At 36.3% G+C, this 26,742-nt stretch overlaps 1 protein-coding gene across 5 annotated transcripts in view; it reads right to left on the bottom strand.

The window, feature by feature from the left end:
* LOC106881021 (F-box/LRR-repeat protein 20) overlaps window positions 1–26,742 on the bottom strand; it is a 433,574-nt gene that overhangs the window by 313,928 nt on the left and 92,904 nt on the right. For 4 of the 5 annotated variants that reach the window (XR_016241124.1, XM_089349339.1, XM_052966259.2 and 1 more), the window contains exon 2: window positions 9,082–9,162. The exons of the other annotated variant lie outside the window; for it this stretch is intronic. The gene's annotated coding sequence lies outside the window, so the exon portion shown is untranslated. The remainder of the gene's footprint in view (window positions 1–9,081; window positions 9,163–26,742) is intronic. 5 annotated transcript variants of the gene reach the window in all.

Below are 26,742 nucleotides of genomic sequence, written 5' to 3'. Positions count from 1 at the left end.
TCTTTGGGGTTTTTTTTTTAGTCCAAATTTTAAGTGCATAGAAAGATAAGTGACAGCTGCACAGTTCAATGTCATCTTATAGTTAATATGCACACACATGTAGCCACAAATACATAAGAGGGAGGTGTGAATTTGTGTACGATTGTTTTATCCGTATGTGTGCTTGTACTAACATATTCATACAGCAGTTTTTGTAAGACAATACGTATAACATTGAGAGAGCTTCACTTAATTAATTTAAGAATTTAAAAATAAAAAGCTTATTCTCTCCACTTGAATCTCAAATGACTCAACAATAAATGCTTGAATTAAATCCAGGCAAAACGCTGTTACACACACAAGTGCGGAATGCTAGCAGATGACACAGTTTCAGTTTTTTTTCTTTTTTAAAGAAAATAAAGCAAAACAGAATGTTATGAAATCCAGTTTAAAATATTTAGTTGCTAAGCTAAATTAAACAGTTGCTTTACTATAAAAATATAAAGAGTCTGATTTAATAATTATATTCAAAAGGAAAAAGAACCGTTAGCAAGCAGTTATCACACATGATTGACAAGAAGTAGACAATCTCTAAAATACTACCTTTCCAACATTCTCAGTCTTTAGTTGTTACTTTTCTTTCAGTTCAAACTCTAAGAAAGATCAAGTAGACAACTAACCACCTTCCAGCACCATCCAGTTATTTGAGCAGAAGGTTTACAGCTGGATGTCCTTTTCTACTACAAAGTACCTTATTGTGAAAAGAAACTGGTACCTAATTTGCAGTTAGAATGAATTAAGAGACTTGCCTAACAACAACAAAATGCAACTATTAAGTTTCAAATCATGCTCAATGTATCAGAAGTGGAGCCTAACCTATTCTGCTCTTACAAAATGAACATGTGAAAGGAATACATACCGCTGTGGTTGTGTGGTAAGGAGTTTGCTTCCCAACCACATGGTTCCGTGTTCAGTCCCTCTTGGGCAAGTGTTTTCTACAATAGCCTTGGACTGACCAAAACCTTGTGAGTGCATTTGGTAGACGGAAGTTCAAAAAAGCTCAGAGTGTGTGTACGCGCATGCGTGTCAATCCACTCTATAGGGTGGTTGGTGTTAGGAAGGGCATCCAGCTGTAAAAAACCATGCCAAAACAGACACAGTAGCCTGCTGTAGTCTTCTACCAAGCCAGCTCCTGCCAAACCATCCAACCCATGCCAGCATGGAAGACGTTAAATGATGATGATCATAATATATATCTCAATGTGTTCCGTTGTGTTTGTCCTCCACCACTGCTTGACAACCAATATTGGTGTGTTTACGTCCCCGTAACTTAGCAGTTCAGCAACAAAACCAATAGAATAAGAACCAGACTTTTTTTTTTAAGTAAGCACTGGGGCCGATTCATTGGACAAGAAATTCTTCAAGGTGGTCCCCGAGTATGATTGCAGTCTATTGAATTTGTTGTCTCAACTTAACAAAACTATTGCATACAAACAGGTGGTACAGTAACAATCACTGATAATCTGACAAACAAATCTACTGATCCTGGTTTACAGAGAACAATGAATATATTCTATCTCATCAAAATATCTCCCCTCACATTCATATGAAATTTTCCCTTCTGTCCAATCCTCTGTATCACTTCACCTATATCCATTCACCACCTTCACAGTACCATGTATGTTCTGACTCATATTCACAATTTCTCTCCCAATCTCTCCATCCCTACCTCTCTCTAAGTAACTCACTCTCTCTCTCTCTCTCTCTCTCTCTCTGTCTCTCTTTCTTTCTCTCTTCTTCTCCAACAGGAGTATCCTTGTACTTCTACAGGAAGACACCTATCTCTATCCCTCTAATATTCTTTTAACCTTTCATCAACTAGCACGAAACCACCTTCCTCAATAGTACAACCCCCACCCCTACCCCACCCCTCAGTTGAAGGGACTATCTTGTCTTGCAGGTTACGTGGTGACTCTGCCAGAGCTGGTTGCATGGAAAAGGCACCCAGTACACTCTGTAAAGTGGTTGGCATTAGGATGGGCATCCACCCACAGAAACCATACCAAAACAGACAATAGAGCTTGGCTTGCCAGATTTTGTCAAACTGTCCAGCCAATGCCAGTATGGAAAACGTGCGTGCGTGCTTGCGTGCGTGCGTGCGTGCGTGCGTGCGTGCGTGCGTGCGTGCGTGCGTGCGTGCGTGCGTGTGCATGCACATGCACGCACACTATCGGTATGGGATAAAACTTGGGTAGAAAGAATAAGAGAAAAGTGTTTTATGTTACCAGTAGATATTTTTTCTCAAGGATTTGGAAATAATGAAATGCAAATATTACAATCTATGCTTCCAGTTACACAATGGATTCAGTAACAGATATATGGATAGTATTTGATTTTGTTTATGATATGGGTATGATATTCATTTTGGAAAATGATCTTGGATCAATCATTTGTTTTTAGAAAACAATTCTCTTATGTGCCATTCATATATATTTAGACAGTTCACATTTTTTAAGACAACATTGATTGAAACTAAAACAAAAAAAAAAGATGTGCTGTTAAAATAGATTTCAACAAAACAGAAGACAGGAACAGTCAGGTGTATCCCTAATACACAAATTGCTATAAGGAATACAAACTAAGAAACTAAGGCTCTATTTCAAAGTAAATTTCATCTAATGTTCTATTAAAATGCTAATTTCAAATGAAAATGGTTTGAAACACATTTTCCTTGCTAATATATGTCCTCTTATTCCTGTTTGTCTTGTTTTTCCTTCTTAATAAATTCAAATGAGTATAAGATGATACAATAAATATAAATTTCAGAAACATTTTCCCTTAAGAAATAGAGCTAAAAATGATGATACCATATGGCATAGATTAATTGAGGGATATGCTTCACTACTTCAACCATAAATCAATTTCTAATGATTTATGATAACATAATACATGATATAAACAGTTAACGCAAACAAAATATAGCTCATATATGAGATTTTAAACCCAATATTTTCTCTAAATCAACATGTCATTAATTTCTTCGTAGGTTTCATAAATTGCAAAATCTATATAAAAAGTACTTCTATTCAAAAATTTGTTTATATATTCCTTCTTTCCCCCATCCTATTAAGAGTTAAATAAATATGAAACTTGAGTGTTTACAATTAATGCTTAAAACAAATTGTTACAAGACGTCTTTAATGTTCCTAATATCAGTGAATCCCATCAGAGACTTCCACATTATTCATCAATGGAAACTTTATAACAAATACCTGGCAATCCTAAATACAATTCTCAATGGAATGCCATCCTTTATATCTAGGATGGTACATTTCCGACAGGCACTCAAAACAAAGCCATATATTAAGTTAATAAAATGTAAACTTCTAATCTGTGGTTCACCATCATACAGTATTGTCTCACTATCATCATGATTTTCTTGCTGGCATGGGTTGGATGGGTCAAAACAGCATCGCACCATGATTTAAATCGACAAACATGAAGACCCTCTCTTAAAAAAAATACAAGTGAAATTTTATTGTCCCCTATTCCTTGTTAATGAAAAAACAAAGAGCTTGCATCCATCTAATTCTTTCTTTATCATGGCATTAAACAAATTTAAAAGTTCTAAGCTCAATATACACGACTGAAAGTAACATATACACAAAAATCCTCACAACTCCCCCTCCCCATGATAAACACCGCTCTAGAACACGTAGCAGCATAAAAAGTAGGCCAACTTCCTAGTGAATGTCTTTATAAACATGAGAATTTGGTCAAGAGCTAAATTTTATAAGCTAGTGTATAGCAAAAGAAAGATAACTAATTTACTATTGGTGCATATTTTATAAGATATTGTATCTATACAACAACTTATAAACCTTGATCAAAGTAAAACCATTACAAGATCTGTAACTATCAAAGAAAGAAAATTCTGAAAAGATCATGTATTTTATGTTGTGTTCTAAAGCGTGGCACATAATTTCATGTTACTCAGTAGTAAATGGGTACCAACAAGCTACTAATGCAGCCCTCTCTCCCTCCAGCTTATGGCTAAGTTTTTGGATACAAATGCTCAATATTCTGCAAGATTGAGGGTGGGAGAGCTGACAGGGTGTCTATGCCATTGTGATAACACAGGCAAAGCCACTTGTAGGTATTGGCTAAGTTTTGTGACACACTCAAGTGAGAGTTAGAGTCAAGGACAGAATCTGGCCATAGGAAATCTAAATCTGCCTTGACAAATTTTGACTAATTCATACATGTATGGAAAAGTAGATGTTAAAACAACAATGGTGTGTGTGTGTGTGTGTGTGTGTGTGTGTGTGTGTGATGCTCCAGCAAGGCCATAGTCAAATGACTACAACAAGAATATACATTATATATATATATTACACACAAACACATATACAGATATCCTAACATTATGTAAACTTTGTGGTCATAAAAATCTTGTGGGTTCTGTAAATTTAATTGTTTGACTTGCTTGTACCATGAGTGTCTGTGAGAATAGGTTTCGCTTATCAGAACTCAATATTTTGACAAGATTTCCAAAAGTGCATTGCATCCTGAGACAAGGAATGTTTATGTGTGTGTGTTTCTGCCCATACAAACAAACAATATATCGTCGTCGTTTAACGTCCGCTTTCCATGCTAGCATGGGTTGGACGATTTGACTGAGGACTGGTGAAACCAGATGGCTACACCAGGCTCCAATCTGATTTGGCAGAGTTTCTACAGCTGGATGCCCTTCCTAACGCCAACTACTCAGAGAGTGTAGTGGGTGCTTTTACGTGTCACCCGCACAAAAGCCAGTCAGGCGGTACTGGCAACGGCCACGCTCATCTCGCTCGAGAAACCTCATGTGTCACCCGCACAAGAGCCAGCCCAGGGGCACTGGCAACGATCCCGCTCGAAAGATTTCATGTGTCGCCCGCACATGAGCCAGTCCATGAGCACTGGCAACGATCCCGCTCGAAAGATTTCATGTGTCGCCCGCACATGAGCCAGTCCAGGGGCACTGGCAACGATCCCGCTCGAAACATTTCATGTGTCACCCGCACAAGAGCCAGTCCAGGGGCACTGGCAACGATCTCGCTCGAAAGATATCATGTGTCGCCCGCACATGAGCTAGTCCAGGGGCACTGGCAACGATCCCGCTCGAAAGATTTCATGTGTCGCCCGCACATGAGCCAGTCCAGGGGCACCGGCAACGATCTCCTCGAAAAAACCTCGTGTCACCCGCACGAGAGCCGGCCCAGGGGCACCGGCATCGATCTCGCTCGGTGGTTGGCATTAGGAAGGGCATCCAGCTGTAGAAACTCTGCCAAATTAGATTGGAGCTTGGTGTTGCCATCCGGTTTCACCAGTCCTCAGTCAAATCGTCCAACCCATGCTAGCATGGAAAGCGGACGTTAAACGATGATGATGATGATATATATATATATAGTCCCTAGTAAACAGATTGAAATTAAGAAATCCACTGGCTGTATACCAATCTTCTTATATTTTTAATTTAGGTAGTATAAGCAGAAGCCCGTTTGCCAAATATGAAAAGGTTACTCTGACAATCTGAAAGCACACTCATCAATTCAATATAAATACAATGAACTGCAAGTGTATACTGCAAGAAGTAACAGACTTCACATCAATCAAGCCAGTATTTCCCTGGAAGTGAATTTTTATTTTTATTTTACAACTGCAAATGGTCAGAAGGAACTGTTCCCATACTGCTAATTGAGTGGGTGCAAATGGTATGGGGGTCCATAGCAATACACAAACACAGTGAAAGCCCAGAATTGTAACCCAATAAGTCTTTCATGTGCTGCCCAAATATAGAAAATGTAAATCAGCCAACCCCAATGGAGTTCTCAGACAACAGTAAACTTCAAAAAATGAAAAGCTCCAATGTAAACTGAAACAGAATATTAAGCCAAATCAATTACCACAAAAAATCAGCTGAATCATAACAGGGTTACTCTGCAGTATTTCACTCAAAAAGAGAATATCCTGAAAACCTATTTTATGCTGAAATTATCAATAAATGTCCCCAAAAATGATAAATCTTTACACACATTCATAAGAATAAGGTTGACAGAGAAGCATAGATTGATAGAAGCAACTTATATTTCTCCATCAAGAACCAAAAGAAACAGTCATGAAGAATATTTCAGGATTAAACTTGGGTGCAGAAGATGGGAATTTTTTTTTACAAAGATTCTGGTGCATAGTTGTGTGGCTGAGAAGTTTGCCTCTGAGCTACATGGTCTTGGGTTCAATCCCACTGCATGGTAATTTTGGCAAGTGTCTTCAAATAAAGCCTTGTGAATGGATTTAATAAATGGAAACTGAAAGAAGCTTGTGTGTGTGTGTGCATGCAGACGTATGTATGTGCGCACACACACACACACACACACACACGTATCTATGTGTGAGCATGTTTATGCTTGTGTCTCTATTTTGACGTGTGGTTGTTGTAAATGAACATCATTCATTTCCGATATTCTACGGAAAAATATCATCTTGCCTGGAATCAAGTAAGGGTTGGCAATTGTCTGGCCCATGCAAGCATGAAGAAATGGACATTAAAACAATGATGATGATGATGATGACGACGACGACGACAACGAGACACACTTGCTCAGATTCAATTACTAAACTCCTAGCTATATGGCTACAACTTCAACTCTTACTGTAGTTATTATGTAAGACCCATTTCTGCTGCAGTTAAATTGACCAATGAAAAATAGGATCCATTCTTGCTTCACAGTTGAAGGACCAACAATTAGAACAATACCCAGATGAATATAAAGCAACAAACATAAAATGTCCTCAGGAAACACAAAAACATGTAGAAAAAATATTACTAGAAATCTAGAAATTTCTTCTTTTTTTTTTTCAAGTTTAATATATTTGATATTGTAAATGCTAGCTGTCTAACTTGTAAACTTATACCAAAAAAAAAAAAGGGTATGTATATGATTAAATAGCAAGAAAAGAAAATTCATAAATAGGAGGTGTTAGGAAGGGCTTTCAGCTGTAAAAACCATGCCAAAACAGATACAGTAGCCTGGTGTAGCCTTCTACCTGGCTGGCTCCTGTCAAACCATCCAACCCATGCCAGTATGGAAGACAGGTGTTAAAATGATGATGGTTGAGTTGCTAGTGTCTAGAAAAGAATCCTTCTAATAAATTATCAGCAGTTAGTGACTATATTCCATGCTGGTATGGGTTGGACATTTTGATAGGATCTCACAGATCAGAGGACTATGCTGGGCTCCAATGTCTGCTTTGGTTTGGTTTCTATGGCTGAAAGCTCCTCCTAATGCCAGCCACTTTACAGTGTGTAAATAATCAAGCTCCTCCTAATGCCAGCCACTTTACAGTGTGTAAATAATCAATGTCAATTAGTGAATTATTTATAAAGAAATAACAACTTAGAGTATCTTCATTGCAATATGCAAAAACAACAATGCCATCATCTTCTACATGTCCATTGATGCTGTTTCATTCAAATCTACCACTCTTGAAAGAATGCCTTTCAAAAATGATGAAAATTATAAAGCGTGTGTTGAAAAGCAACCCACACACAAATATATAATAGGTAATACAAAGATTACAAAATTAGACAAACATAAATCAAATTCTAAGGTATTAAAGGAATCTACACTTCAAAGTGAGAGACAGTCGAAGAACATCCTGGAATAATCCCATTTTCCATTAGAAGAAAAAGGCTTAGATCCACAGTAAAATCCATTTCTAAGGAGTTCATGCTGAAGATATTGTACATTAAGCAATTCCAAGCAAACATGCAATGAGACAGAGTTCAACAGACTTAACTATGCTATTACAGAAAACAATTATTCGGTTTTTTTAAAACATTCTTTCCTTGTTATTATGGGTAAGGATTTTTCTTTTTTTGTTTTCTAACATACATTTCTAAAATTTTTTCTATCATTTTTACATCCACTTCATAATAAAAGAAAAAGTATCAACATGAAATTTTCAAATTATTTAGTCCTTTAACATTTAAACCAGCCATATCCAGCTCAAATATTTTACCCATTGTATGTTTAAACTGACCAGATCTGGCGTTTCACACCTACCCTACAATGTCATTCTCAAAATTAATCAATCACACCATCAAAACTTTGAAAAGCATTACACTTGACAGAGTAATCTGAATGCTAAGTGGTTAAGGAAACATTTTAGGAAATATAGCCAACAGAGAGATACTTTACCAGCAGTTGTTACTTTGATATATTCCAATGGAGTGCTACTTATGTTTGGGTAGAAAAGACTGAAGCCATCTCAAAACGTCTTCAAAGATGACAATGTAACATTATCTGAGCTGATGCTACTTGAAAATAATTGCAGAGTTGACATAACTAATGTGGAGATGCTAGTCAATATCTCAGAGATAAGTTACAAATTTCAACCATCAGCTCATTGTTAAGGCTTCTAACAACAACACATCTATGCAGTAGTTTCAATTCACTACATCCAATAAAGTGGTTTGATTCCAAGCCACTCACATTAGTAAAATAAGAAAAGTTTCCTTTTATGCCCTAGGCATGGTTGTGCTGTAAGATAGTTGTTCCCCAAGCACATTGTTTCAGGTTCAATCTCACTGCATGGCACCTTGGGTAAGTGTCACTCAAGCTGATCAAAGCCTTATGAGTGGATTTGGTAGACAGAAATAGGAAGAAGCCAATTACATTATGTATTTTTGTCCCCACCACTACATGATAACTGGTGTTGGTTTCTTTGCAGTTAAACAAAAGAGGTTAAAAGAATAACTAAACCCTTCAAGATAATGCTCCAGTATGGCTACAGTCCAGTGACTGAAACAACCAAAAAAAAAAAAGGTAGAAGAACCAACATTTTAATTTCTATTTTATTTTCTTTTTTTTTTTTTTTCTTTTCAACCATAATCCACTATCATATTTCTTACTACAATCTAGGAAACAGATCTTTTCAACTGATATGATAAGTGTTTGTTACATTTTAAGAGTTCTTCAAAATTCGTCAAACTGATCATTAACGACTGAAAGCTAAACAATCATACATAAAAATGTTTTTATTTTTAAATGTAGTACTCACCAATTCCAGCATATTTGATAAAAGATGTCCTTCCATGCAATAAATGCTACCCATAGTATAACTATCACAGACTATAAATCACTGCAAGTAAAAATGAAAACTCAATTAAAAAAAAGTCAAATAAAAATCAATAACAAAGTATTTAGTACCCTACCCCGCCTACATATACAAGTGTGTGTGAATTTTTCAAATATCTATTAAAGAAACAAATGTACACACACATACACACACACATGTATACATATGTACACACACACCTAGAAATTAAATTATGAAAGCTCAATGTCAAACCTAGAACAAAAATGTGCATGATGACTGAAAATTTAAAAAAATCTTCACAAATTTTTCAAACTTTTTTTTTTTTGGATATATGCTCTTTCTATATTAAAAACATGGGTTGACAATTGTTTCTGCATAAGAGACTGTATGCCTCCAATAATTTGGGTAATTTTTACTCATTTCAAATAGTCATTGATTTGTTACCTCCGCCAAGGAAGGAGATTGTTTACATTGGCGTTGGTTTGTCCGTCTGTGTGCAAAATAACTCAAAAAGTTGTGAATGGTATTTGACGAAACTAGCAGGAAAAGTTGGTAATGACACAAGGAACAGATGATGAAATTTTGGTAGTGATCTGGGAATTTTTATGGATTCTTGAAGGATTTTTCATTTGTTATATTTATTTTACATGAAGTATTACAATGTTACGTTCTTTGATTATCTCCCTTCAAAACACATTCATTGCTTGCACGTAACCTATGGTGGTGGTGTTGTTTCCAAAGTTTATTTTCGTTTCTCTATTAGTAATTTTACTCGCGTATCTATCTTAAAATGAGCTGCTTGGTGGAGGTCTGCGAAGAATGACATGACAAGCCTTGACTATTGGGATCGACGCAAAAAGCTCAGGCCTTGCTCCCTCCACCGCCACTGTGAGCTCTATATCATCTGTATGATGTGGAAAATATTCCCTCAACATTGCCCGTCTTTAAGATTCGTCCAAGGCTTGGCCCCCATGCCATCCATCCACTACAGAAATGTTCATGTCGTATCACAATACTATGACAGAACTATTTCCCCTCAATTGGCCCTGCTCTCTTCAACATCGTGCCAGACACACATAAAAAGGAGGAAAGTGACTTCACGGCACTCAAATGATCCCTAGATGATTACCTACAACAAATACCGGATAAATCACCCACAGCCAGATATGTCTCTGAAAACAATAACCCTCTGCTTAAATGGACTATGGTTCCCCAGAGCTGAGTGTGTATCTCTTCCAGGTGGTACTATTAAATTAGACATGGCCTGAGTCAACTTCGGCCAAAGCTTATCTAAGTAATCTAGTCTATGCTGTAACCTTTTAATCAAAGCATGACAACATGGGTAGAGGCTGATATCTTAACATTTCTGATGGTCTTAAGTATAAAAAAAATTATTAAAGATTTATATAGAACTACATTCAGAGTATATCTATAAGCTATTGTGTTTAGACCTGGTTTCTATCTTCAAACTGTTCCATTTTGTAGATGCAACTTTTTTTTCTTTTTTTTTTTATAAAGCACTCTGAAATTAAAAAAATTAAAAATCTGCAACAATCTCGGTCCCATTAGTATCAGATAATGGATTTTCAACTGTGTAAAGAAACTGATTGTGGTGATTGTAGTTTTGATGGTGATTGTGGTGAAAGCAGAGACAGATGATGACGATGGTCGAGATAAGTATGGGAGGAGGATGAAATGGTATCGGTGGTTATAATGGCAACAGGAGCGGTGTGATGTGTGATGTTAAGGTGATGGTGGTAATAGTGGTGTTGATGATAGTATTAGTTGTGTGATGGTGGTATTGTAGTGGTGATATTGGTTGTGGTGGTGAAAGTGACTGTCAAGGTAACCATCATGATAACGTTGATGGCAGTGTATGTGGTCGAAGTGGAAGCAATGACAATGCTGCTGGTGATGGTGGTAGAATAGTTATGGTGGTGATAGTGGTGGTGCTGGTCATGTTGGTGGTCGTCATCGTAATGCTGCTCCTGCTGGTTTGGCAGAGGTCTCCGCTCTCTGAGTGCTTTTCTAGTTATCATTATCCTTATTATCATTGTTGTTCACAACTATATTCATTCATACACATTGGGTAAACCTCAAGTACTATCAGAAATGTGATCAGTGTATTTATTTTGCCAAATGCAAATTAGATATGACTTGCCAACTACTTCTTAAAATTTTGCTTTTAAACAATCTTACAGCATCACCCCCACCCCCACCCCAGCCAGTGCATATCGAATGAACAAATTTCAATAACATTACATATGAACCAAAATGGCCAAGTAGATAACAAGTTCAAATCTGCTGCTTGCGTTTCATTGTGTTTGTGACCAGAACACATTATTCTACATTACCTCTGTTATCTCTGTTCATTTTTTGGCATTTCCATCACCCTCACATACTTCTGACTCCATCCCTGGCACTGTACATCTCTCTCTTGCCCCCCACTCTCCACACACATTACATCATCTTTTCTGCCACCTATTACCTTTCTGACCCACACCTACTCCCTCCACATTCCCCACCAACTCACATTCATAACTGACCACGTTTCCACCCATGATCACCACTCACTGCATTTCCCTCCACCTGCCACTCTCCTCTCACACTGCTGTAGACGTACCCAGTCACTTATATTCACCTTCCTGTAACTGAAGGGTATACTCTGGCACATCTTCACCACCATCCTCTTTTTTTCTTCTTGAGGTAACCATGTAACTTCCTGTTCTTCTCCCTCTGTAGATACCTATTCCTCTCCTATTATACTTTCACTTCTCAACATCTGGCACAAAGCCACCACTATCAGTACTATAGTTGAGAGGTCTCGCAAGTTACCCACTAGTGCCAGTACCATATTAAAAAAAACCACCTGGTACACACTGAAATGGTTGGCATTAGGAAGAATATCCAGCTACAAAAAAAAAAAAATGCTAAAGCAGATATTTCAGTGTTGTCCTCTGGCTCACCAGCCCCTGTCAAACCATCTGTGCCAGCACAGGAAAAGGATAGATGATGATGATGATGATGGTGGTGGTGATGGTGGTGGTGACCTTCATTTGTGTAGGTTGTAAGGAATAGTACAAAATCTTTTAGGAATGTAACAGACTTTCTTCCAATGGGAGGTGAAGATATATATTTCTCACTGACTACTTACCAGCAAACAAGAGCTAACAACTAGTTTTCTATGGATTTCTCTGAATTGAGGAGACATTCAGAGTAGATAGACACTGTAGGAGCTTCCCTCAATCAAAATTTCATTTTCTGGATGACATCCTGAGATAAGTAGATTAATATACTGATAGGACTACCAAGAGAGCCACTACATGGTCACTTAACTTGTAAGAAATAGCATTGAAATTTGTCAGATTACACCATATCATATTAAATAGTGGTTACCTGATATAAAAAAAAAAGATTGGAAACAGAAGTTGATTTATTTATGGTTTCATATTAAAATATGTCACGCACAAAATGACAGCTTCCAAATCCTGTTTTTCGACTGGATGAAAATTATCAAACTTAAAATTTTTTAATTCTCTGGAGAAAGTCAAATATCTCCTGAGCTTCAGCTTGGAAAATTACATTAATGTACCAAATTTTAAAATTTTCAATAAACTTTGAATTTTCTAAAACTGGCAGCCAAACTGAAAAGATCCAAATTGCATTTATTTTCTCAATGACATCCTGGGATAAGTAGATTAATATACTTTACACAATTCTGATAGGAGTTGCCAAGAGAGCCACTACATGGTCACTTAACTTGCAAGAAATAGCAATCAAATTTCTGTCAAATTACACCATATCATATTAAATAATAGTCGCCTGATATATAAAAAAAGATTGTGTGGTCATGGCTGGAATACTGTGATCAAAGGTCAGCTTGACCAGAGCTAATTAGGAGCTAAATACCACCTCCTCCCATTCAAACAGAGAGCCATTGAGAAAAAGAGAAACTATACATAGTTGCTTGGCCTAGTGAAAATAACAAGCAAATTTCTTGCAAATCACTTTACAATCTTAAAAAAAAAGATATATTTCCATAGAATGGTCCTAGACTCTCCTTGTCTGAATAAAAGACATGGTTACAAATGAAGAATATGATTATAAATCTGTTTGATCAGGGTTGGCCTGGGACACTAAAGACTAATAACAACAACAACAGCCCTTATTGGATCAAGATTTTAAAGTCATGATCTTGCAGACTGTATTCCAATACCTTAATCCCAGACAAAGCTTTCAACTATTGTTGTCAAACATTTGTCAGAAAGAAAGAAAGCAAGAAGGAAGGCAACAGAGAGAAAGATTGCATAAAATAGCAAAGGGAGAATTCACAGCTCACAAATACAAAAGGAAAAATGATGTAATATGTAGAAGACAGCAAATAATAGGGTGGTGGGAAAAGGGACAGCCACTAGATATCAGTGTCTAGAGTAGATTACTTAATATGCTAAGCTACCAACAGAATATGAATGTCTGGCTAAAAGGAAATGAAATATCCAAAGTTGGAATGTCTTGAAAATAATAAGAAAAGGAAAAAATTCAAATTCATATGTCATTCCCAGTAACACAGGCAGGATATGACATAACCTATAACCATCAAAATAACACATATCTCTTACTACCATGTTCACACACACACAAACACATATACACACATACATTACATTTGCGTGTGTAAACACAAGAGGATACACACACATATTTACATGTTTGTTATCAGCGTATTCATATATGTGCACATATAGAAGTGTGTGTGTGTGTGTGCCACCTATCTTAAAATTGAAAAAAATATACTAAAAACATTAAATAGTCATTTATTGGAAACTTTTGGGGGTTTTTTTCTCATTTTTAAAGTAGATTTCCACTTTAACTAGAACACAATAAAATCATTAAACAGTTTGACAAATGAAATTAAACAAGAGTATTATATAATCCAAACAGAACCACAAAAAAAAAAAGAGAAAAGGTTGAACAGTTACAATAGAAAACTTCCATTCTATCTAATGTCTAATATTTAATAACCAAGAAATACAATTACATTGTGAGTTTTGAAGTATGAAATTTTTTTTTAAATAATAATATATAAAAATAATTAATTTTTGACCTGTTAGTTGATTTCTTCTATGGATGTCAGTTAATACAATAATAATTTGAAATAAAATTCTTCTGAATTTGCTCATACTTCAGAGTGAAAATTGTCTAAGGTTGTGACCAATTAGGCCAACAAGCTAAAGGACTGATAACTTCATAGCCACTCTGGATGCAATGCTGTTGAGCCCCAGGTCAACTCTGATCAAACAGACCTGTGATCAAAAGAATTCCAGTTACGACCATATCTTAATATAGTCTGTAAGATTATATTATCTAATGTGTCCTTCACCAAAACAGAAGCATGGAATTTGAAAGAGATTTGGCTAACCATGAAGAGGGATCCCAAACTCAATAAGTATTTTGTTGTAACCTGGAGTATGAAACAAGCACTTGCAATAAGTCTTTATATTTCATCTACCACCCCTTCCTTTCTCATTCATATGTTGTGACAGAGAAAAACACAAGTGTATTATTATAGTAGAATAATAGCCTGGACTGCGATTACCAGCATGAACGTCAGGCTTCAAAAAGTAGTTTACCATTTAATCGTTTTAGTAAATTTATACAGGAAAAAAAAGCATTATATTGTCCATCAAAAATAAAAGTAAACTTCATTATATTTAAGCCCTTATTTTTTTCTGTAAAAACCTATTCTGACATCAAATGAATCAACTTCCGGTATGAATGTTCAAATTTTGTATGACTTTTTTCAACAAAGAAATTTCAAAAAAAATTCTAGAAACAATCTACTGATGTAATTTACACACCAACTAAAGTTTATTTTTATTTTTGTGAGAAAAAAAAAATGCATAAATTACATGGGTTTTTATTGTAGTATTAAAGCTAACAGCAGAGTTATAAAAGTAACAAGCAGTTATGTTTGACTGGACAAAAGACAAAGTTTGCCACCCACAGACAGTCTTCTACGAATTTCTTTAACTCAATATCGTATACAAAGTTTGAGTCAACTCAAGCTTGTGGTAGAAGACACTTAGCCAATGTGCTGTGTAGTGTGCATAGCACCTATGGCAAGTGTCTTCTACTATACAGCCTCAAGCCACCAAAGCTTTGTGAGTGGATCTGGTAGATAGAAACTGAAAGAAGCCCATCATGTGTGTGTGTGTGTGTGTGTGTGTGTGTGTGTGTGTGTGTGTGTGTGTGTGTGTGTTTGTGCGTGAGTGTGTGTGTGTGTGTGTGTGTGTGTACACGTGTGTATATATATATATATGTGTAATCATCATCATCATTGTTTAACGTCCGCTTTCCATGCTAGCATGGGTTAGACGATTTGACTGAGGACTGGTGAACCAGATGGCTACACCAGGCTCCAATCTGATTTGGCAGAGTTTCTACATATCTGTATATCTATATGCGAGTGTTTTTATGTCTGTTTGTTCCCTACCACTGCTTGATAACCAGTGTTGGCATGTTTATGTCACCCATACTTTAGTAGTTTGGTGAAAAGAGACCGACAGAATAAGTGGAAAGCTTTAAAAAAGAAATAAGCCCTGGAATTGATTTGTTCAGCTAAAACCCTTCATGCCCACAGTCAAATGACTGAAACAAGTAAAAGATAAAAAGATAGAACTACACAGCATGAACCAAACCTCTTTAACATTAGATCCATGTGTGTACCCACAATATTTAGATTACCACCACAATTTCTCTCTCCCAGTCTGTTTTTTGTTAAGGAGGCTGGCTACTACACATGACCTTTGAACACAAATACAAGTCTAAATAAAATCCAGAAGGGTGTATAGTGTACAAACAAAACCAAGGTTATAATCAATGATAGAATAAACATGAGTAAGACTAAAGTCTTAATCAGCAACAGAGTAAACATGAATGAGATTAAAGCCATCATCAGTGATAGACTATGCATGAATGAGATTAAAATCAACAGTGATATATATTTTCTTTCCTTTTAAGAACATGTGCAGGAGTAGCTGTGTGGTAAGAAGTTTGCTTCTCAACAACATGGTTCCATGTTCAGGCTCATTGCATGGCACCTTGGGCATGTGTCTTTTACTAAAGCAATGGGCTGACCAAAGCTTTGTGAGCAGATTTGGTAAACGGGAACTGAAAGAAGCCTGTTGTGCATGCATATATAAATTCGTATACACACACACACACACGCAAAATAATTATTGGGGTACTTTTGTTCAACAAAAACGCCTTCAAGGCAGTGCCCAGCATCACTGCACCACAATGACTGGAACAGGTAAACAATAGATAAATCATTATAATTCACTCAACTATATTGCATATGCAAGAATGCCAACCAGGCACAGATTACTCTGCTCAACAAGACAAATCAATGCAAGACCCTCTACATAGTTGCTTGACCTGCTAGAAACAACAGCCATTAATAGTAGTTCTTCATTCAACATGGTTCCCCAGCCTGTAAGAATAATGAGATGCAACACCTAATTTATTCATTATCATCTTGTGACTGGGGCAACCAATCAGTGATATTATTCCAGATCCAGGATTTTCTTGTCTGTCTCTTCTTTGCCTTCCTTCAACAGTCCTGAGGAGAATGATTTTGGACAGGGAGTGCCACAGTGAAATGCCAGAGCTTATGTCATGCATCTCTGTACTACATATGCTTTTGGCATTTCACTGTAGCAAGGAGTGACTTTTTGTCTTACAAAATTGTTTGCCTTATGCTCTGTGTATAAGATGCCTTCAATAACAGTTGCATTTGAACATCTCTATTCATTGTTTTTTTATCAGCTATGAATGTCCAATTTTTACATCCAAACAATAAAACTGAAGTCATTTTCATCTGAATGGACTGAAGTAACATGAAATAAAGGGTCTTGTCCAAGGACACAATGTACAAACCACTCCAGTAACTGAATCCACGACCTTACAATAAATTGTGAGTTGAACAGCTAAACCACTAGGCTATGAACATTCACTAAATAAACAAATAAACAAACAGTGAATAAATAAAATATAATGATACATATAATGTTTACATAACACTTTTCTAACAATACACAAGAGCAGTCCAGTAGAAATGCTTTCCTAGACAAGCGTTATGCTACTTTCGTTTGCTAGCATGGAGTGTTGAGAGATTCTCAAGTGAAACCTGTTCCTCTCAATAGCAACTCAACAACAAATATTAGGGTTAAGTGGTTATAAAAAAAATTACATTGTGCATGTATGATCTTGTGCATTATTATTATTATCATCATCATAAAAACATTATGTCATTAGTTTGTAACTATGCTGTTTTCTGGGTTATTTAAAAATTATTTTAAAAATAGGTCAATTTTACTAGTTCATCATTAGCAAGACTGGTGAGTTTACAGTGAGATAAGCCTTGAGACAAGCATAGTGGTATTTTGTTACTCAGGACATAAAAGAATTCTAAAAAGTAACTCTGAGATTTCCTATGAAGTTAACCAATATTTTACAGAAATTTAAGAAGAATTTTGACACAATCCATTATAGAACGAGAAAATTTACTTTTAGCAACATCACTTCGCAAAAGCACATGCAAAAATACACTCTCACACAGATAAAACATACTTACACACACACATACACTGTACACAAAAAAACATGCTCGCATACACACAAACAGAAAAAATTTCCACATAAAAACATGCTTACACACAACCTGCACTCACCAAGACAACACACGTTCACACACAACCAGCACTACACCAAAATAACCCACGTTCACACACAAACTGCGCTCACCAAAACAAACCATGCTCAAAGCATGCTCACACACATGCTTTTACACACAAACAAACTCTCACCAAAACTGTTACTCAAACACACAAAAATATGCTCATATCAATATACACACAAGAACACAGTCTTACCCACATATATGTGCACACATATATGTGTGTGGGTGAGATTATACAAAAAACATACCCCCTCACACACACAAAAATCACATGCACAATTCACACCAAAATATACATACAGTCGTTGGGAAACGTTGCACGTGTCACCATGTTTGTTTTGTCTTGTTCTAATCTGTTGTTGTTGCTGTTTTCGTGGCTCATATAACTATTTGGTTTCCAGTGTGAAAAATGAGAGGATAGGATACAGGAAACAGAACACAAGGAAGTAAAAGAAAATGACACATCAAAACATGAAGTGTTGCCAACCAAAAATATATGCTAAAATACACACATCTTTGAGAGATAATGTTCCAAAACAAGTATGTACAACCTGCAGCACAAGCACCTCTTTATGACATTTACCATGGCATATGTAATGTCACAGTTATATAAACAGAAAATTTTAGTTGAAATGTATTATAGGCAAAGGCGTGGTCGTGTGGAAAGAAGTTTGCTTCCAAATCATATAGTACCAGGTTCACTCCCACTGCATGGCACCATCAGCAGGTGTCTTCTACTATATAGCCTCGAGCTGACTAAAACCTTGTGAGTGGATTTGGTAGACGGAAACTGGAAAAAGCCTGTTGTGTGCGTGTGTGTGTGTGTGTGTGTGTGTGTAACTAGAAAAAGCCTGTTATAAGTGTGTGTGCATATGCGTGTGTCTGTCTATCTGTCTTTGTCCCCTACCATCACTTTACAACCAGTGTTGGTGTGTTTACATCCCTGAAACTTAGTGGTTCAGTAAAAGAGAACAACAGAATAAGTACCAGGCTTACCAAAAGAAAAATTAGGTACCAGGGTCGACTCCTTCAACTAAAAATTCTTCAAAGCAATGCCCCAGCATGGCCACAAGCTTAATGGCTGAAACAAGTAAAAGATAATCTGCAGGTTCAGCTAATAGATTTTAATGCTTTGCTTAGGTGCCCATGTGGCTGTGTGATGAAGAATTTCACTTCCCCAACATTTCGGGTTCTGTCCCATTGTGTAGCACCCCTTAGGAAAGCGTCTTCTATTGGAGCCTCATACGAGAATTCGGTAAACAGAAATTGAAAGAAGCCTATCACATTTGACACCACAAAATAGTTAAAAAATGTCGCAATCACACAAGTAAAATTCCTCATTTCCAGTCTTTCCAGTAAACATGTCTGCTCTGGTCAATACCTAAGAGACAAACTCATTGTCTGATTGCCTTTGAGAATATTTTGCTGGGTCTTCAGCAAAAACAGCCATTCCAGGATACCAACCAATTAAATGTAGGCTTAACATAATATATAATGAAGAATCCAGCACCAATGACACAGTTATTTGTAATAGTACAAGTACAAGTTACTAAGTATTTTCTGGTGCGAATGTTATCTCAAGATAAGTTACTAGTTTAAATGTGTAGAAATAATGCTTATTTATACACATTGTCTTGAATTAATCATGCATTATCTCATAGCCTTGAGATTACAATGACGTGATTGTTTACTTTTAGAATGACATTGTAGTGTGGGTGCAAGAAGCAGGATCTGGTCAGTATATACATACAACGGGTAGAAGATTTGGGCTGGATATGGCCAGTTTAAATGCTAAAAGGTTAAGTGTTATTCAAATAACAGTTACTAGTTTAAATGTTATCCCCAACAAAACAGTTACTAATGATTGTTGATCATGTTGCAAACAATTCACTCAAAGGGGGAATGGAGATAGTATCTTTCCCCTCTTTTACTATATACCAGATATAGCAAAAATACATATAGTTTAAAACCAATTCTAAATTAACTAAACACAGATCTGGAACATTATAGCATCAATGCACATATTATACACACAGATATACATATAATAATATGTATATTCAATGTATATTTATCAATATTTACAACATATATCTATATCTATATTTATATATACACACATATCTATGTACAAGCTTATCACTTACAGCAGCGATGCATATAGCTACATCAAATCAAGAATGCTGACCAAAAAAAATTTTCTTTTTCTTTTTTTTAATTTTTGTTTTTGCATAAATCTAAACGATAGTCTTGTCAATGCTCCAAGAGAGGATATATTATTGTCTGATAAGAACACTAAGTGCAAGTCAATATCTGATAGACTGCAGCTGCCGCTGCTGATGCTGATATGAAATGCTGAACCAAATAAAAACAGAAAGATAACCCAATAGTCAGCATTTTCTAATTAACTTTAGTATTTTGATGTTAATCCTTCACATACCTATGAGTATATGTTTTTGTAGGATTTGAAAACCATCAGAATAGGTTGTCATATCTACTACACATAAACAAGTTCAATTGTCTACTTTATCTACTGCTGGCCAGTCATGATCTCTCTATTGCTTGTCTTGTTTTCAGGTATCCTCCTTTGGCATGTGCGCACAGACACTTCTCCAGTGTTCACCACTTCATCTCGTGATGGCATAACAGTCCTTACCATTTGTTTTTACTGTTTTGTTTTTTTTTTTTTTTTTGTTACCACTTTAACCCTCCGCAAATCGCAAATTTTTTTAATTTGCTTTGCGGGAATGACTGTTTTAATGAAGTCGCATCTTGTCCCAACGTTTGAAACACAGAGTAGGTAAAACAGGGGACAACTGATGAAGGGATTGTTTTTTGCGTTTCCAGGCTCAGTCCCACCGTATGGCACCTTGAGCAAGAATCTTCTAGAATTCAACACTGGATTGACCAAAGCCTTGATAGATAGACGAAAACAGAAAGAAGCCTCTGTGTGTGTGTGTGTGTGTGTGTGTCATCACTGCTTAGCAACTGGTGTTGGTTTATTTTCATTCCTATAACTTAGTAGTTCAATAAAAAGAGATTGATAGAATAACTACCAGGTTTAAAAATAAGAACTCTTTTTTTACTCTTTTACTGGTTTCAGTCATTTGACTGTGGCCATGCTAGAGCACCGCCTTTAGTCGAGCAAATCGACCCCAGGACTTATTCTTTGTAAGCCTAGTACTTATTCTATCAGTCGCTTTTGCTGAACCACTAAGTTATGTGGACGTAAACACACCACTATCAGTTGTCAAGCGATGTTGGGGGGACAAACACAAACATATACATACACATACATATATATATATATATATGATGGGCTTCTTTCAGTTTCCGTCTACCAAATCCACACACAAGGCTTTGGTCAGTCCAAGGCTATAGTAGAAGACGCTTGCCCAAGGTGCCACGCAGTGGGACTGAACCCGGAACCATGTGGTTGGTAAGCAAGCTACTTACCACACAGCCACTCCTGGAGGTTAATTTGTTAAACTTTTCAAGGCAGTGCCCCAGGATGGCTGCAGTTCAGTAACTGAAGCAAGTAGAAGATAAAATATTAATCTCCTGTTAGATTTCTCTTAAAATACACTACCTTTATTTTTCAATAACATTTGAGAAACATAAGCATTTAGTAATATGCCTTTTTCAATATTATAATGGTGTTTAGAACTTATATTAACATGAAATTTCAATGGACAGTTTTAATTTAGATCACTCCTTTTAGTATTTAAACCATATCCAGCTCAAATGTTCTACTGCTTTATGTTCAAACTAGCCAGATCAGGCCTCTCACACCTATCCTATAATGTCATTCTAAAATTAAACACTTGCATCATTGAAATCGTGAAGCTACAAAGTAGTGCATGATTAATTCAAAACAACGTGAAGTAAATAAGCAATACATTTGACAGAGTAACCTGAATATTGAAGAGTTAAACAGGAACATTGTATCATGCCACCAGGAACTCTTCTCAGATGAGTTGGTGCCAAAGGGGTTAAATCAGTGTCAAAATCAGTTAGTAAGCAACTACATAAGAGGTAGAGGTCAGCGACCTAACAAACCTATTAAAGCTAGAGAGAAGAGAAAGACTGCAATGCAGAAAGCTTTTACAATGACTTTCATGTATCCAACTACTCCTGATACACACTAATGACCAACACTTAAATCCCTACTTAATTCTTTAATCATTTGCAACAAGTAACTGGAAACTGTTTGTGTATATGTGTGCATTACATATATATATGTGTGCATTACATATATATATGTGCCTGTGCAAAACATATGTATGTACATGTCATTGTTCAGTTTTATTTCAAGATTTCTTGCCAATAGAGAGAGACAGTTTCTAACCTAGATCCAAGACGCCTTCATTGGAATTTCAACATCAACATGTGTGTGTGTGTGTGTGTGTGTGTAGGTAGGGGTGAATGGCTAGGGATATTGGATCCAGGCTGGTGTTGTTCAAGTGCTCTAGTATAATCCTTAGTTCTGGTTAACCATGTCAAATGATATGGTTTGTTTACATCCCTGTGACTTAGTTCAGCAAAAGGATAACGAGATATCCATGCAGCAGAAGCATATGTCTGACAGAGGTCTAAAGAGAATATACTGTATACAAGACTGTATAGATATATAATTCTCTATTTTTATGTTAATGTGTTGTGTGTGTGTATATATATATATATATATATATATATATATAAGTGCACACATCTCTAAACACACTGTTGCAGATAAAAGTAGTGGATATTTTGCACAAGTATCCAGTTGTAAATGTTGATAAAGATACATATTATTATTAAATGATGAGATAAAAAAAAAAGGTTAACTGAAATGTGTTGTAGCATTATTATGATGATTAACTGAAATACATGCTCATTGAAGAGAGAGAGAGGGGGGGAGACATCTCTACAATTATTCACCAGCTGCTTCTCTTTCAGATCCCTCAAGAGAATCAATTAATCAGTAAAACAAATTTCCTGAATTTATGTAAACTATGAAAATAATGACTGATTGCATAACCAGAGTTTTCTTTAATCTTTCACTTATTACAGTCACTGAACTGCAGTACTGCCTCAAAGGATTTTAGTCAAAGAAATCAAGTCCCAGTACTTATTTGTTAAGTCTGGTATTATTCAATCAGTATCCTTTACTAAACCACTAAGTTTTGAAGGTGAAAACAAACCAGCACTGGTTGTCAAATATGAGAGGAGGGAGCACAAACACACAAACATGTATGACAGCTTCCACGGTTTCCATCCACTAAATTCACCCACAAAGCAGTGGCCAGCCCTGGACTATAGTAAAAAGAAAGAAAGGAAAACACTTGCCCAAAGTGTCATGCTACGAGACTGAACCTGAAACCACAAGATTGAAAAGCAAGCTTTTTAACCACAAAGCCACACTTGTGCTATTAAGTATGAAACCAAAAAATCTTTATACTCAGTGGGGGTGAAGATCATCATAGGAACTATACTGAAATCTAGAATGGACATTCAGTATGTACATGTATATATACATATGGCACATAAAAAGCACCAACTGATTGTGGCCGTTGCAAGCCTCCTGGCCCTCGTGCCGGTGGCATGTAAAAAGCACCCACTACACTCATGGAGTGGTTGGCGTTAGGAAGGGCATCCAGCTGTAGAAATACTGCCAGATCAGACTGGAGCCTGGTGCAGCCTCCTGGCCTCCCAGACTCCAGTCAAACCATCCAACCCATGCTAGCATGGAAAACGAACTTTAAACGATGATGATGATGATATATCAGTCCATATACTATCACAACACATGAAACAACACTCATAAATAGACCAGCAATAAAGAATCTGTGATGTTAAAACCAGCTGTCCTGAACGAACATCACTGATAAATCCTACAAACACAAAATGAGAACCTATAAATCCATGAAACTAATGTAATGAATTGTATCATTAATAAGATAATGGTAATATACTAATTATACCAGAGAATTAGAACTTACTGGGAGACCAAACTACTAAGCCTAAAAACCTTCACAACAGATAGCAAAAAAAAATATATTAAAACAACCATACATTTAGTCAAAGTATAAAAATGTCCAGATAAAAAAAAATGATGAAAAAAAAAAGGGGGGGGGGATTAGAGAGGATTTGCTTCACAAGAGTTTTAAATTATAATGAGATGGGGAAAACAGGAAAAAAAAACAGACATTACACCTATTAATGAGAGTATTTTCATGCAATTGTTTGAGTATTGAAAGAAGTGGGTGTTTAATTAGATGAAGAGGATCACATAATTCTCTGATAATAACTAAAATGTCTCTTAATAAAATAATTTGTATTCAGAAATACACATATACCTAGTTTTTAGCTTTACTATTATCTAATAAATTATAACCTATTTTATTTTATTTCTTCAATTTTATTTATAACCTATTTTATTTTATTTCTTCAATTTTATTTATATCTTTCAATTTTTGTTGTTGTTGCTGTTGTTTAGTCCCAGGTCATCACTGATTGAATAGATCTCAATATTCAATATGAATTTCCTACATTTAAATAGTAGAGTATGAATATAGGAGACACTTGGCTGCTATTTCTAACAGGACAAGCAACTGCATTAGAGGTTCACTCAGCTTGTTTTGTGTCACAAACTAGTACAGTTTAGAAAGTATTAACATTTGTGTAGAAGCAAACAGAGCACACAAACATGTATGAACAGACAAACAAACACACTTTTTCTCGAAGGAAAGGCATAACAAAAACAGATCTCATTAAATGTATTCTAATATTGAAAATGTTATCTATGAACTGTCAACATTAATATCATGAATGTAATATGTCCATCCCAGATTTCAGAATGTTTATACCCTCCTTATCATCATGTAGTCAACTCATACAATAAGAGCTAGCAAATACTTGAGACAGTTACTTGAACCTGCTAGAAAAAGCAACCAAATCTCCTTCAAACTACACTCTACCATCTTAAATAAGGAAACAAAACATTAGCTAACAGTTCTGCATACATCTGTAGCAATACTTGGACACCTCATCAATGTCATATCCTGAATCACTCGATATTTCAGATCTTGCAGCATATACCCTTATCCAGGTGATCTGACTTAGGCTGATCCAGCCTAGGTCTGCCTCCAAGCCTAGGTCTGCCTCCAAGCCTAGGTCTGCCTCCAAGCCTAGGCCTGTATAGAACCCCCACTACGACCACATGTTTTCAGCTAGATGTGTTTTTTAGCAGTCTCCACATTGTTCTTGGTGGCTCTTCTTTTGCCTGTTCCTGCAACGTCCAGAGCTCCATAGGCCTAAGTCAGGGATCAACCTGCAAAACCTCATGCCCAACCCCATGGCAAAACCTAAACTTCCATCCATTTTTGTGACAGTCCTCTACCAAATTCCTAGTACTTAGCTCTATTCTTTCTGAGCCTCCTCCATCTTCTCCTTCCAGAGAATAGATAACTCCAATAGGATTGGCTACCTTGTTATCTCAGAAACCAAGTGGTTATCTGATCTCAAGGTCTGAATGATATGTGATGGAAATTTTAGCTGATTTCTCCACATCAATTTCCATCACTTAGTCTTGTGTTGAGGAAAGTGAATCATTATAACTGTGCTTAAGTTAATTTTTGTTTTCTTTGGCCTCTCTCCCTCTTTAACAAAAGGCTGCTTCTCTAGCAGCAGAGTGGATATTTCTGCTATCACTGATCTCCTTGCTGACTGCTCAGCAACGATCTTGAGGATTTGATTATGTAAAGTTACATACATTACCTTCTGACACACTTGAAGATTTGATCATGTAAAGTTATGTACAGTACCCACTGACACTGTTGGAAGCAATAAAGTTTAAACTCATGACCTTCTAGTTTGGTTTGAAGTTCAACATTATGAGTTCAAACTGTACTTTATCAATTGCATTTTTACATTCTTTACAATATTTTAATTTTTTTTACATTACTCAAAGAAGGAAGGACAGTGACCATGACCTTTGTAAACCTTCCCAAACTGGTGAAATTGATGCATCCAATATCCAACTTGAACTTATGCAGTAAAAGTATCGAGAGCAAAAAAAGAACCAGGTGTGTAGTTCAAATGGTTGCAACGAAGGGTGATTGAAATTAGAAGCTTCTTTTTGACATTTGTAATGTGTCAGTGTTTTGAAGAATATACCAATAGTTAAAAATGTAGGTAATATATCTTCTCAAAATACATTACCTTCAATATAAATTTCATAAACATTGTTAATCATCATTTTAGCATCCACTTTTCCATGCTGGCACAGATCAGACAAAATTCTCTGAGGTAAATTTTCTATAGCCAAATGATCTTTCTGTTGCTAACACTCCACTATAGTCTTTTAAACGTGCAAACAAGCACAAAAGCCAGGAATGTTTTCACAGAAGATTGCAAATGAATGATACCACATGCAAAACAAAAAGACATACATGCATGCACACACACCGTCATCATCATCATCCATATTTCCATGCTAGCACGGGTTCGATAGTTTGACTGGAGCTGGTAAGCTGCACTGGGCTCTGGTTTGTTTCGGCTTGATTTCTACAGCTCAATGCCCTTCCCAATGCCAACCAACCCACAGAGTATACTGGCTGTCTTTTGCATGTCACCAGCACTGGCCATGGCTACAATTTCACTTTGCTTCTACACACACACACACACACACACACACACGGGCTTCTTTTACTTTCTATCTTCCTAATCCACTCACAAGACACTGGTCAGCCTTTGCTAAGACAATGCTTGCCAAAGGTGCATTGCAATAGGACTAAACTCAAAACCATGTGGTAACAAAGCAGACTTCTTAACCACATAGCCATGCTTGTGCCTGTTAAATATTAGAATTGTTATATTTTTAACAAAGTATGCAGATTTCA

Source organism: Octopus bimaculoides, chromosome 3 (genome assembly GCF_046866305.1).
Source record: "Octopus bimaculoides isolate indiv1 chromosome 3, ASM4686630v1, whole genome shotgun sequence".
Lineage (NCBI taxonomy): Eukaryota > Metazoa > Mollusca > Cephalopoda > Octopoda > Octopodidae > Octopus > Octopus bimaculoides.
Note: the sequence above shows the minus strand (reverse complement) of the source record. Positions and strands in the feature narration are given on the sequence as shown.